The sequence below is a fragment of the Schistocerca gregaria genome, chromosome 9, assembly GCF_023897955.1.
Source record: "Schistocerca gregaria isolate iqSchGreg1 chromosome 9, iqSchGreg1.2, whole genome shotgun sequence".
NCBI classification, from domain to species: domain Eukaryota; kingdom Metazoa; phylum Arthropoda; class Insecta; order Orthoptera; family Acrididae; genus Schistocerca; species Schistocerca gregaria.
In genome coordinates this window covers 193,105,649-193,117,448 of record NC_064928.1, presented here as the reverse complement: position 1 = coordinate 193,117,448, position 11,800 = coordinate 193,105,649, and the positions used below count along the sequence as shown (strand labels likewise).

The window sequence follows — 11,800 nt, the reverse complement described above, 5'->3', positions numbered from 1 at the left end:
GGAGCTCCATCGCAGTCTTTAACACTGGTAGCATGCCGCGACAGCGTGGACGTGAACCGTATGTGCAGTTGACGGACTTTAAGCGAGGGCGTATAGTGGGCATGCGGGAGGCCGGGTGGACGTACCGCCGAATTGCTCAACACGTGGGGCGTGAGGTGTCCACAGTACAAATTAGGGACACTGTTGCTCCTGGGGTATCGGCGAGGACCATTCGCAACCGTCTCCATGAAGCTGGGCTATGGTCCCGCACACCGTTAGGCCGTCTTCCGCTCACGCCCCAACATCGTGCAGCCCGCCTTCAGTGGTGTCGCGACAGGCGTGAATGGAGGGACGAATGGAGACGTGTCGTCTTCAGCGATGAGAGTCGCTTCTACCTTGGTGCCAATGATGGTCGTATGCGTGTTTGGCGCCGTGCAGGTGAGCGCCACAACCAGGACTGCATACGACCGAGGTACACAGGGCCAACACCCGGCATCATGGTGTGGGGAGCGATCTCCTACACTGGCCGTAAACCTCTGGTGATCGTCGAGGGGACACTGAATAGTACACGGTGCATCCAAACCGTCATCGAACCCATCGTTCTACCATTCCTAGACCGGCAAGGGAACTTGCTGTTCCAACAGGACAATGCACGTCCGCATGTATCCCGTGCCACCCAACGTGCTCTAGAAGGTGTAAGTCAACTACCCTGGCCAGCAAGATCTCCGGATCTGTCCCCCATTGAGCATGTTTGGGACAGGATGAAGCGTCGTCTCACGCGGTCTGCACGTCCAGCACGAACGCTGGTCCAACTGAGGCGCCAGGTGGAAATGGCATGGCAAGCCGTTCCACAGGACTACATCCAGCATCTCTACGATCGTCTCCATGGGAGAATAGCAGCCTGCATTGCTGCGAAAGGTGGATATACACTGTACTAGTGCCGACATTGTGCATGCTCTGTTGCCTGTGTCTATGTGCCTGTGGTTCTGTCAGTGTGATCATGTGATGTATCTGACCCCAGGAATGTGTCAATAAAGTTTCCCCTTCCTGGGACAATGAATTCACGGTGTTCTTATTTCAATTTCCAGGAGTGTATTATTAAAATTAGCTTTCATCATCCGAATAAAAAAATCGAAGCCCCACCAGTAACATGCGAAGCAACGTATTTCACAGTGGCAGAACTTCAAGGCTTTTTTTTTCTAGTATGATACGGTCCGCCACGAATTCGATCCTTTTCATCGAAGGGGTAGCACCTACGACCTACGACCTCAGTTATTTGCTGGTGTATTCCAATCTCTGCCTTTAACTGCAGTTTTTGCTGTCTACATCTCCGTCTCTTACCGTGGAAGTTGTCCGCATCTCGTGGTCGTGCGGTAGCGTTCTCGCTTCCCGCGCCCGGTTTCCCGGGTTCGATTCCCGGCGGCGTGAGGGATTTTCTCTGCCTCGTGATGGCTGGGTGTTGTGTGATGTCCTTAGGTTAGTTACGTTTAAGCAGTTCTAAGTTCTAGGGGACTGATGACCATAGATGTTAAGTCCCATAGTGCTTAGAGCCATTTGAACCATTTTACCGTGGAAGTTAATCCGTTAACAGGTGTCCTATCATCCTGTTCCTTCTTCTTGATAGTGTTTCTCACATTTCCTTTCCTCTCCAATTATACACAGAGCCTCCTCATTCTTTACGTTATCAGTCCACCTAATTTTCAATATTCGCCTACTTACATACGTTCTCAGAAATTTCTTTCTTAAATTTAGGTCTATGTTGAGTGCTCGTTGACTTCACTCGGCCGGGTATGCTCCTTGTGTCAATGTTAGTCTGCTTTTTAAGCCTTATTTGCTCCATCCACCATGGGTTATTTTGCTGCGTTAGTCCGTGATTTCCTCTTCTGAAGTCAAATTCCTCGCTGTTCTCATTTCTGCTACTTTTCATTACGTTTGTTTTTTCTGGTTTACTCTCGATACTCATTATACTGTTCCTTCCATTCAACAACTCCTGTAATCCTTCTTCACTTCATTGAGGGTAGAAATGTCATCAGCGAATCGTACCATTGATATCCTTTCATCTTGAACTGTAATTCCACTCTTAAAGCTTCCTTTTATTTCCGTCATTGCTTCTTCGACGTACAGATTGAATCCTAGGCGCGAAATACTACATCCCTGTCTGACACCATTTTCAATACAATTACATCATTCTCCGCAGGAGCCGGCCGCGGTGGTCTCGCGGTTCTAGGCGCGCAGTCCGGAACTGTGCGACTGCTACGGTCGCAGGTTCGAATCCTGCCTCGGGCATGGATGTGTGTGATGTCCTTAGGTTAGTTAGGTTCAAGTAGTTCTAAGTTCTAGGGGACTGATGACCACAGCAGTTGAGTACCATAGTGCTCAGAGCCATTTGAACCATTCTCCGCAGGACACCTAGTGGTGTATGGCGGAGGGTACTTTCGGTACCACTACCTGATCCCTCCAACCCTGTTCCACTCGCGAATAGTGCGTGGGAAGAATGATTGTCGATAAGCCTCTGTATTGGCTCTATTATTTCTCGAATTTTCTCCTCGTAGACAATACGCGAGATGTATGTATGGGGAATTAGTATGTTGTTTGACTCCTCCTGAAAAGTGCTGATCCGAAATTTCAACAGTAAATCTCTCCGTAATGGACAACGTCTCTCTTGTAACGTTGTAACGTCTGCCAGTGGAGTTTTTTTTTTTTTTTTTGCATCTCCGTAACGCTGTCTCGCCCACTAAACGATCCCGTGACGAAACGCGCCGCTCTTCGTTGGATCTTCTGTATCTCCTCTATCAGTCCTACCTGATAGGGATCCCAGGTAGATGAACAATACTCAAGAATCGGGCGAATAAGTGCCTTATAAGCCACTTCTTTCGTGGATTTACATTTCCTTAAGATTCTTCCGATGAATCTGAGTCGAGCGTCTTTTTTTCTCACTATCTGTTTTATGCTGTCATTCCACTTAAGGTCGCTCTGGATAGTTCCGCCTCGATATTTTACGGCAGACGCTGTGTCCAGTTGTTTGTCATCAATAACGTAGCTGTACAGTAGTGGATTTCTTTTCCTATGTATGCGCAATATGTTACTTTTATTTACGTTTAAGGTCAACTGCCACAGTCTGCACCATTCATCAACTCTCTGCAAGTCATTCTGCAAATTCTTACTAGTTTCTGACGTTGCTACTTTGCTATCGACATCTGCATCATCTGCGAATAGCCTTAAAGAGCATCCGATTTATGTATACTGTGAACAGCAACGGTCCTATTACACTTCCCTGTGGTACTCCGGTATTACCTTTACATCTGTCGATTTCGTTCCGTTAAGAGTGACGCGTTGAGTTCTATCTGCAAGAAAGTGTTGAATCCAATAGCAGGTCTGCTCCGATACTCCGTAAGCTCGTATTTTTTTCATTAAATGGTAATGCGGGACGGTGTCAAATACCTTACTGAAATCAAGGAACACGGCATCAGCCTGAGCTCCGTTGTCCACTGCGCTGTGGATCTCACCTAGGAACAGAACGAGCTGAGTTTCGCAGGATCTCTGTTTGCGGAATCCATGTTGATTTTTATAGCGGAGCTGTTCATTTTCCAACGACGTCATAATTCTTGACCTTGCGGTTTTTTCCAGTCGTTAGCTGCCTTTCGTTGCTCAAGCGATCTACGATAAATTACTGCTAGAAGGAGAGCAAGTTCATCGTATAATTATTATATACTATAGGCATCACACCTGGTCGTGAAGGCTTTCCCCTTTAAGTGATTGTAGCTGCTTTTGAATTCCGCGATCGGTTATCTCAACATCTGCCTTTTCAACGTTCGTACGACGATTGAAAGGAGGGACAGTGTTACGATCTCCCGCCCTGAAACAAATTCGGAAGACCGAATTCAGAATTTCAGCCTTCTCTCTGTAATCTTTCATTTCGGTGTGGTCACTGAGAGAATGAGTAGATGACTTTGCCGGCCGCTGTGGCCGAGCGGTTCTAGGCGATTCAGTCCGGAATAGCGCTGCTGCTACGTCGCAGGTTCGAATCCTGCCTCGGGCATGGATGTGTGTGCTGTCCTTAGTTTAGTTAGGTTTAAGTAATTCTAAATCTAGAAGCTGACGACCTCTTACGTTAAGTCCCATAGTGCTTAGAGCCATTTTTTGACATTCCCGTTGCATTCTTAATGTCATCACCTTTGGTTTTTATTTTACCGAAGGTTGTTCTGCCTTTTCAATATGCTGAGTGATTCCTTCCGATAATAACTTTTTTCCCCGATTTCTTCACATTTTTCGTGTAGCGACTTCGGCTTGTCTTCCCTGCATTTCCTACTTGTTTCATTCCAAAGTGACTTATATTTCTGTATTCTTGAATTTCAAAGAACATTTTTCTACTTCTTTTCTTTCCAATATCTGTGTCCTCTTCAGCCGAACTGCCTACTAATCCATTCATTATCGCAGTATCTACAGCCTCAGATAACTTCAAGCCTATCTCTTGATGTCTTAATACTTCCTTATTCCACTTCTTTGAGCAATGATTCTTCCTGACTGGCCTATTAAACCTCAACCTACTGTTCATTATTACTAAATTGTCTGCCTGACCGTGACTTAATCTAACTGAAATAATTCCGTTTCTCCCAGCCTATTCCAAATATACTTACTCTTGTTGTGATTAGTGAACAGAATATTCTTTATCACTTGCTGAAATTTGTTGCAAAGCTCAATTAGTCTTTCACCTCTCTCACTCACAGCACCAAACCATTTTCTCCTGTAACCCTTTCTTCTACTGTTTATCCTCTACAACCGCATTCCACTCTCCCGCGACTATTAGATTTTCATCTCCGTTTACGAACTGAACTACCAGTTCAGTATCCTCACATACTTTCTCACTTTCATCTCCTGCTTCCTACGTCGGCATGTATATTTGAACTACAGTTATCGGTGTTGGTTTGTTGTCGGTTCTGATGAGAAGAACCCTATGACTGAGCTGTACACAGTAACTCACTCTCTGTCCTACCTTCCTATTCATAATTAATCCTGCTGCCATTATGCCATTTTATGTTCCTATTGATATTATCCTATACTTGTCTGACCAGAGATCCTTGTCTTCTTTCCGTTTCACTTCACTGACTCCCACTAATCTAGATTGTACTTTGGCATTTCTCTGTTTTTTTTTTTTTTTTTTTGTGTGTAACTTCCCTACTACGTTCACAATTCTGACATTCCACACCCCGTAAAATGTTATCCCTTCGTTGGTTATTCAATCTTTCTTCTCATGGTTACCATCACCTAAGCTGTCCTCTCCCGGAGATCCGAATGGGGGATTATTCCGGAATCTTTTGCCAATGGAGAGATCATCACGACGCTTTTTCGATTACAGGCCAGATGTGCTGCAGATACACATTATGTGTGCAGTGGTTACCACTGTCTTCTGCATCCTCTTGCCGTTGATCATTGCTGATCTTTCCGCCTTTTAGTAGCGGTTTCCCACTCAAAGGGCAAGGGAGTGCCCTGAACCACTGTCCCCTCCTCCACCCTCTTTGACAGGGCTGTTGGCAGTAGGAAGGTGAATTCTATTGTCGGAGGTCATTGGCCGTCATTTCTGATGATTTTTATTCAACATTTAAACAGTGGCGAGGTTCGAACCAGGGACCCAAGGCGTTTTGATCAGTAGTCAAATCCACTACCCGTTTTCTTTATTACTTTTTAACATCTGTTCTACATCTACATCTACATGGATGCTCTGCAAATCAGGTTTAAGTGCCTGGCAGAGGGTTCATCGAACCACAATCACAATTCTCTATTGTCCCAATCTCGTATAGCGTGCGGAAAGATTAAGCACCTATATCTTTCCGTACGAGCTCTGATTTCCCTTATTTTATCATGGTGATCGTTCCGCCCTATGTAGGTCGGTGTCAACAAAATATTTTCGCAGTCGGAGGAGAAAGTTGGAGATTGGAATTTCGTGAGAAGATTCCGTCGCAACTGAAAACGCCTTTCTTTTAATGTTGATCAGCCCAAATCCTGTATCATTTCAGTGACACTCTCTCCCATATTTCGCGATAATACAAAACGTGCTGTCTTTCCTTGAACTTTTTCGATGAACTCCGTTAGTCCTATCTGGTAAGGATACCACACCGCGCTGCAGTATTCTAAAAACGTGCTGCCTTTCTTTAAACTTTTTCGATGTACTCCATCAGTCCTATCTGGTAAGGATCCCACACCGCGCAACAGTATTCTAAAAGAGGACGGACAAACGTAGTATAGGCAGTCTCCTCAGTAGATCTGTTACATTATCTAAGTGTCCTACCAATAAAACGCAGCCTTTGGTTAGCCTTCACCACAACATTTTCTATGTGCTCCTTCCAATTGTTCGTAATTGTAATACCTAGGTATTTAGTTGAATTTACGGCTTTTAGATTAGTCTGATTTATCGTGTAACCGAAATTTAACGAGTTCCTTTCAGCACTCATGTGGATGACCTCACACTTTTCGTTGTTTAGGGTCAACTGCTACTTTTCGCATCATTCAGATATGTTTTCTAAATCGTTTTGCAGTTTGTTTTGATCTTCTGACGACTTTCTTAGTCGATAAACTACAGCGTCATCTGCAAACAACCGAAGACAGGGGCTCAGATTATCTTCCAAATCGTTTAATATAGATAAGGAACAGCAAAGGGCCTATATCACTACACTGGGGAACGCCAGAAAACACTTCCGTTCCACTCGATGACAGGAAATCACACATCCAGTCACATAACTGAGACGATATTCCATACGCACGCAATTTCACTGCGAGCTGCTAGTGGGGTACCGTGTCAAAAGCCTTCCGGAAATCTAGAAATACGGAATCGATCTGAAATCCCTTGTCAAAAGCACTCAACACTTTATGTGTTGGTTTGATACCACGCACTTTGCGGCTTTTTTTTTTTTTTTTAATCTTCCAACAAAATCGGAGTCAGTCCTACACGGCACTGTCCCCTTTACATTTAAAATATCCTTATTCATTAATTTTTTTAAAAAACAAGACCTACAGATGCACAAAAATGCAGTAGTCCCAAAAACAGTCCACGAGAAGAACACCACAAGGACCGGTTAAGTCAGTCTACATCCTGGGATATACAAGGTTCCACACTGACGAATGAGTCCCGATTCCAAAGCAGGCGCCAGCAGTTACAGTATGCAGTGTCCGTATATTGGTGGTAGCCGACTGGGTCCCTTTCCCTCCCTCCACCCACAATGTAATGAACATAGTGGCCTAACAATCATGCAACGGCACTTGACTTTGCTTTCGCAAAGTAGGAGGAATCTGGACGCAACAAGGTATCAGCCGAAAAGGCGGTCTCACCTGATCGAGCTAGAAGCGCTAATTGTTTTTTAAGCCCGTGCCATTTCGTTTCGTGACCATGACAGGTAAATCTATGTTGCATAGTGTCCGTGGTCGGATAGCGACTATGTGGGTCGTGACATTAAGTCCAATACTCATTGGTGAACAACACATCACTTGATACCACGCTACCACTGTACAGGAATGCTAACATGTAACCACACCGTTTTCTAAGAAGTTTGCGGTGATGCCCTTGAACCAGTGCCGTACAGTGAATCCATCGCCCGCGCATTAAGGGGAGGTTTACTATCTTCTGGTTCAAAAAATCGATTTTTTTTTTAAAAAATTGCATTTTTGGATCCATAAAAGTGTTTAGAATCCACCCCTTAAACGGTTTTTCCGAATACAGAACGGAAATGTTTGTTACTTACGGTTGAACAAAAAAAAATACACGTGCCTGAAATCGACATTTTTCAAGCACCAGTTTTTTTCTTTCGTAGGACGAGTTATTGTACTGGTGGTTGGGAGGAAACACACAAAATTCAAATGAAAGTTTGAACGCGTGTGTTTGGAAGTTAGCCCCCAAGCATTCTGGTGCGAGGACCGTGGAGATTGCGACTTTCCTGGCAGTGAGCAGCTTCAACGAAGGGTATTCAGCAATTCTAAAGATCATGACAACGGTGGACGTCACCCTGGGACTCTATTCGACGCAGTTCGCCAAGCATTCGGACGACCACCGAATTCAAGCGGCCGAAAACCGCTTGTCACCGGCCATGCGAGTGGAGCAGCGCAGGATGGCCCAGATCGAGCAGAACGCCATCTGTGAGGAAGAGGAAGGACTAGTTTATGGACCCGGAATAGCAGATCGAACGTAAGTTCCATAATATCGCATTTATATGTAGTCAAAACGTCAAACGCGTTTTTTTTTCGAAATGACTTTTTTTTATCGCGCGCTATGGTAACTTCAAATCTACTGAACCGATTGACATGATTCTTTGTTTCCGACCAATGCTAACTAAATTGTCTAGCAGTTGGACCACTTTTATTCCGATCCATCAACTATAAATAATTTTACTTGGCCGACGAAGTCGAAAAATCGATGGAAAAAACTTTTTTTTTTCAAATGGCCTCCATTTTGTTTCCTATGGAATAACTTAAGCGAGGTACAGCTCCTAAAGAATCTTATATACCTCGCTAACGTGAACTCAATTTTCATTTCAGACGAGCCGACTGACTTGTGACATACTGCGCATGGAGGTCTACATCGAAATTTTGTTTCGTTCCGACGGCACTTCCGCCTTTTCTCTTCGACATTCCGGTCGAAAAAAATCGAGTTTGTAGAGGAAATATCAATAAACATTTTGACTAAATTTGACATTGATATCTACAACACATCCCGAGAAAAAAATTCTCAAAGAACATGCTTTTTTCGGGCCAAAGATACTAAACCTCCCCTTAACAAAGATTCGGTAGTGAGATGCTACTTCTGTAGAATATCAGCCCCCAAACAACTGTCAGCAATATAAAATTCACGGTTATGTTTTAACTGGAAATTCACACGACCAACATTGACAGGCGGACCAAGGTTGCCAATGTGTGGACTGCGTGAGGGATAGGCAGGACGGTGCACCAAACAGAGACGGTTTCATTAGACTATCGGAAACTCCCAAACCACCGAGAGAGCGCGCATGTGCAACAATTTCATCTCGTCATCGAAAAATGCGATGCTTCCTTACAAAAACACTAGACACCTGCTTCAGTTTCCTAGAAGGGGAAAGATCAGAGAAAGTAATACGTTTTACACAAGGCGTAGTCTCTAGAATTCGAACTTTCTGAAGCAGGTTAGGGGAACGCAGTTCATGGTTCGGGATTGCTCTTCGTATGTTCTCCGTAACAGACTTCCAATGAAGTGAAGCCATTTGGCGTGGCACTACGATAAATTTCGATTCCCGAAGATTTAAATCTATCGACCACTGTGGTCCACGAATTCACACCATTATCAAAACCCCATAGGAATTTCGTCAATCGACATTTTGCCTTCGTCGATGCTGCATCAGATACGATGCAAAAGGTATACAACTGCTAGACATCAACGTCTGACGTGAGCGTAGGTAGTTCAACTATAGATTTTGATGAATGAGGATTATCAAATTATTTGACATAACTAACTTAACTCTTCCCAAACAGGCCTTGAAGGCCAACGGACCGCCCGGCCGCCGTGTCATCCTCAGCCCATAGGCATCACTGGATGCGGATATGGAGGGGCATGTGGCCAGCAAACCTCTCTCCCGGCCGTATGTCAGATTCCGAAACCGGAGCCGCAAATTCTCAAAGTAACTCCTCAGTTTGCGTCACAAGGACACCCCGCTTGGCAACAGCGCTCGGCAGACTGGATGGTAACCCATAATTATATGGATATGGTGTCTGGTCTTTCGGACATGTCCGAAAGAACAGACACTATTGAAGACCTGCAGCTGTCTAGAACAAAATTAGCATTATATTAATACTTACAGGTGCTAACGGGCGTTCATGTATACACTACTGTCCATTAAAATTGCTACACCAAGAAGAAATGCAGAGATGAAAGGGTATTCATTGGACAAATATATTATACTAGAACTGATATGTGATTACATTTTCACCCAATTTGGGTGAATAGATCCTGAGACATCAGTATCCAGAACAACCACCTCTGGCCCTGATAACGGCCTTTATGCGCTTGGGCATTGAGTCAAACAGAGCTTGGATGGCGTGTACAGGTACAGCTGCCCATGCAGCTTCAACACGATGCCACAGTTCATCAAGAGTAGTGAGTGGCGCATGAAACGAGCCAGTTGCTCGGTCACCACTGACCAGACGTTTTCAGTTGGTGAGAGATCTGGAGAATCTGTTGGCCAGGGCAGCAGTCGAACATTTTCTGTATCCAGAAAGACCCGTACAGGACCTGCAACATACGGTAGTGCATTATCCTGCTGAAACGTAGGGTTTCGCAGGGATCGAATTAAGGGTAGAGCCATGGGTCGCAACACATCTGAAATGTAATGTCCACTATTCAAGGTGCCGTCAATGCGAACAAGAGGTGACCGAGAAGTGTAACCAATGGAACCCCGTACCATCACGCCGGGTGATACGCCAGTATGGCGATGACGAATACACGCTTCCAATGTGCGTACACGGAGATGTCGCCAAACATGGGTGCGACCATCAAAATGCTGTAAACAGAACCTGATCCGAAAAAATGACACTTTGCCATTCGTGCACGCAGGTTCGTCGTTAAGTACACCATCGCAGGCGCTCCTGTCTGTGATACAGCGTCAAGGGTAACCGCGGCCATGGTCTCCCAGCTGATAGTCCATGCTGCTGCAAATGTCGTCGAACTGTTCGTGCAGATGGTTGTTGTCTTGCAAACGCTCCGATCTGTTAACTCAGGGACCGAGACGTAGCTGCACGACCCGCTACAGCCAGGCGGATAAGATGCCTGTCATCTGGACTGCTAGTGATACGAGGCCGTTGGGATCTAGCACGCCGTTCCGTATTACCCCCCTGAACCCAGCGATTGCATATTCCGCTAACAGTCATTGGATCTCGACAAACGCGAGCATCAATGTCGCGATACGATACCCCGCAATCGCGATAGGCTACAATCCGACCTTTATCAAGGTCGGAAACGTGATGGTACAGATTTGTCCTCCTTACACGAGGAATCACAATAACGTCTCACCAGGCAACGCCGGTCAACTGCTGTTTGTGTATGAGAAATTGGTTGGATACTTTCCTCATGCCAGCACGTTGTAGGTGTCACCAACGGCGCCAACTGAGTGTGAATGTTCCGGAAAGCTGATTATTTGCGTATCTCAGAATCTTCTTCCTGCCGGTTAAATTTCGCGTCTGTGGCACGTCATCTTGGTGGTGTAGCCATTTTTTATGGCCAGTAGTGTATGAACAGGGGCAGGTTTAAATGTGTGCCCCGACCGGGACTCGAACCCGGGATCTCCTGCTTACATGGCAGACGCTCTACCCATCTGAGCCACCGAGGGCACAGAGGATAGCGCGACTGCAGGGACTACCTCGCGCACGCCTCCCGCGAGACCCACATTCTCACTCTGTATGTCCACACACTACTTTCGTAGTGTCCCACCCCACTCATTACTCGTGGAAGACATTTTTACGCAATCCCGTAACAGTTCGGGTAATAAGTGTGCATCCGCACAGAAGAAGGTTATGGCCAGTATTGCCAGAACTACATACTTATACGGAAAAGGTGTCTGCCCGGTCGGCGCACACATTTTGACCTGTCCCCGTTGATATATATCAGCGGCCGTTAGCAGCTGGAAGTATTAATATAATTCTAATTTCGGATGGTAACCCATCCAAGTCCTAGTCCGTACCAACAGCGCTTAACTTCGGTGATATGACGGGAACCGGTGTTGCCACTGCGGCAAGGCCACTGGCAAACTATTTGACATACATCGCCGTTTGGCTTAGAAGCTTGAAATATTTACCTCGCTAAGGGATCGTT

The 11,800-nt window shown here is 45.5% G+C and overlaps 1 non-coding gene across 1 annotated transcript; it reads right to left on the bottom strand.

Moving 5' to 3' along the window:
• Positions 1-11,244: 11,244 nt before the first annotated feature.
• On the bottom strand, positions 11,245-11,319 carry Trnat-ugu (transfer RNA threonine (anticodon UGU)). The gene has a single exon. It is a non-coding gene; the product is annotated as a tRNA-Thr (tRNA).
• Between the last annotated feature and the right edge of the window lie 481 nt (positions 11,320-11,800).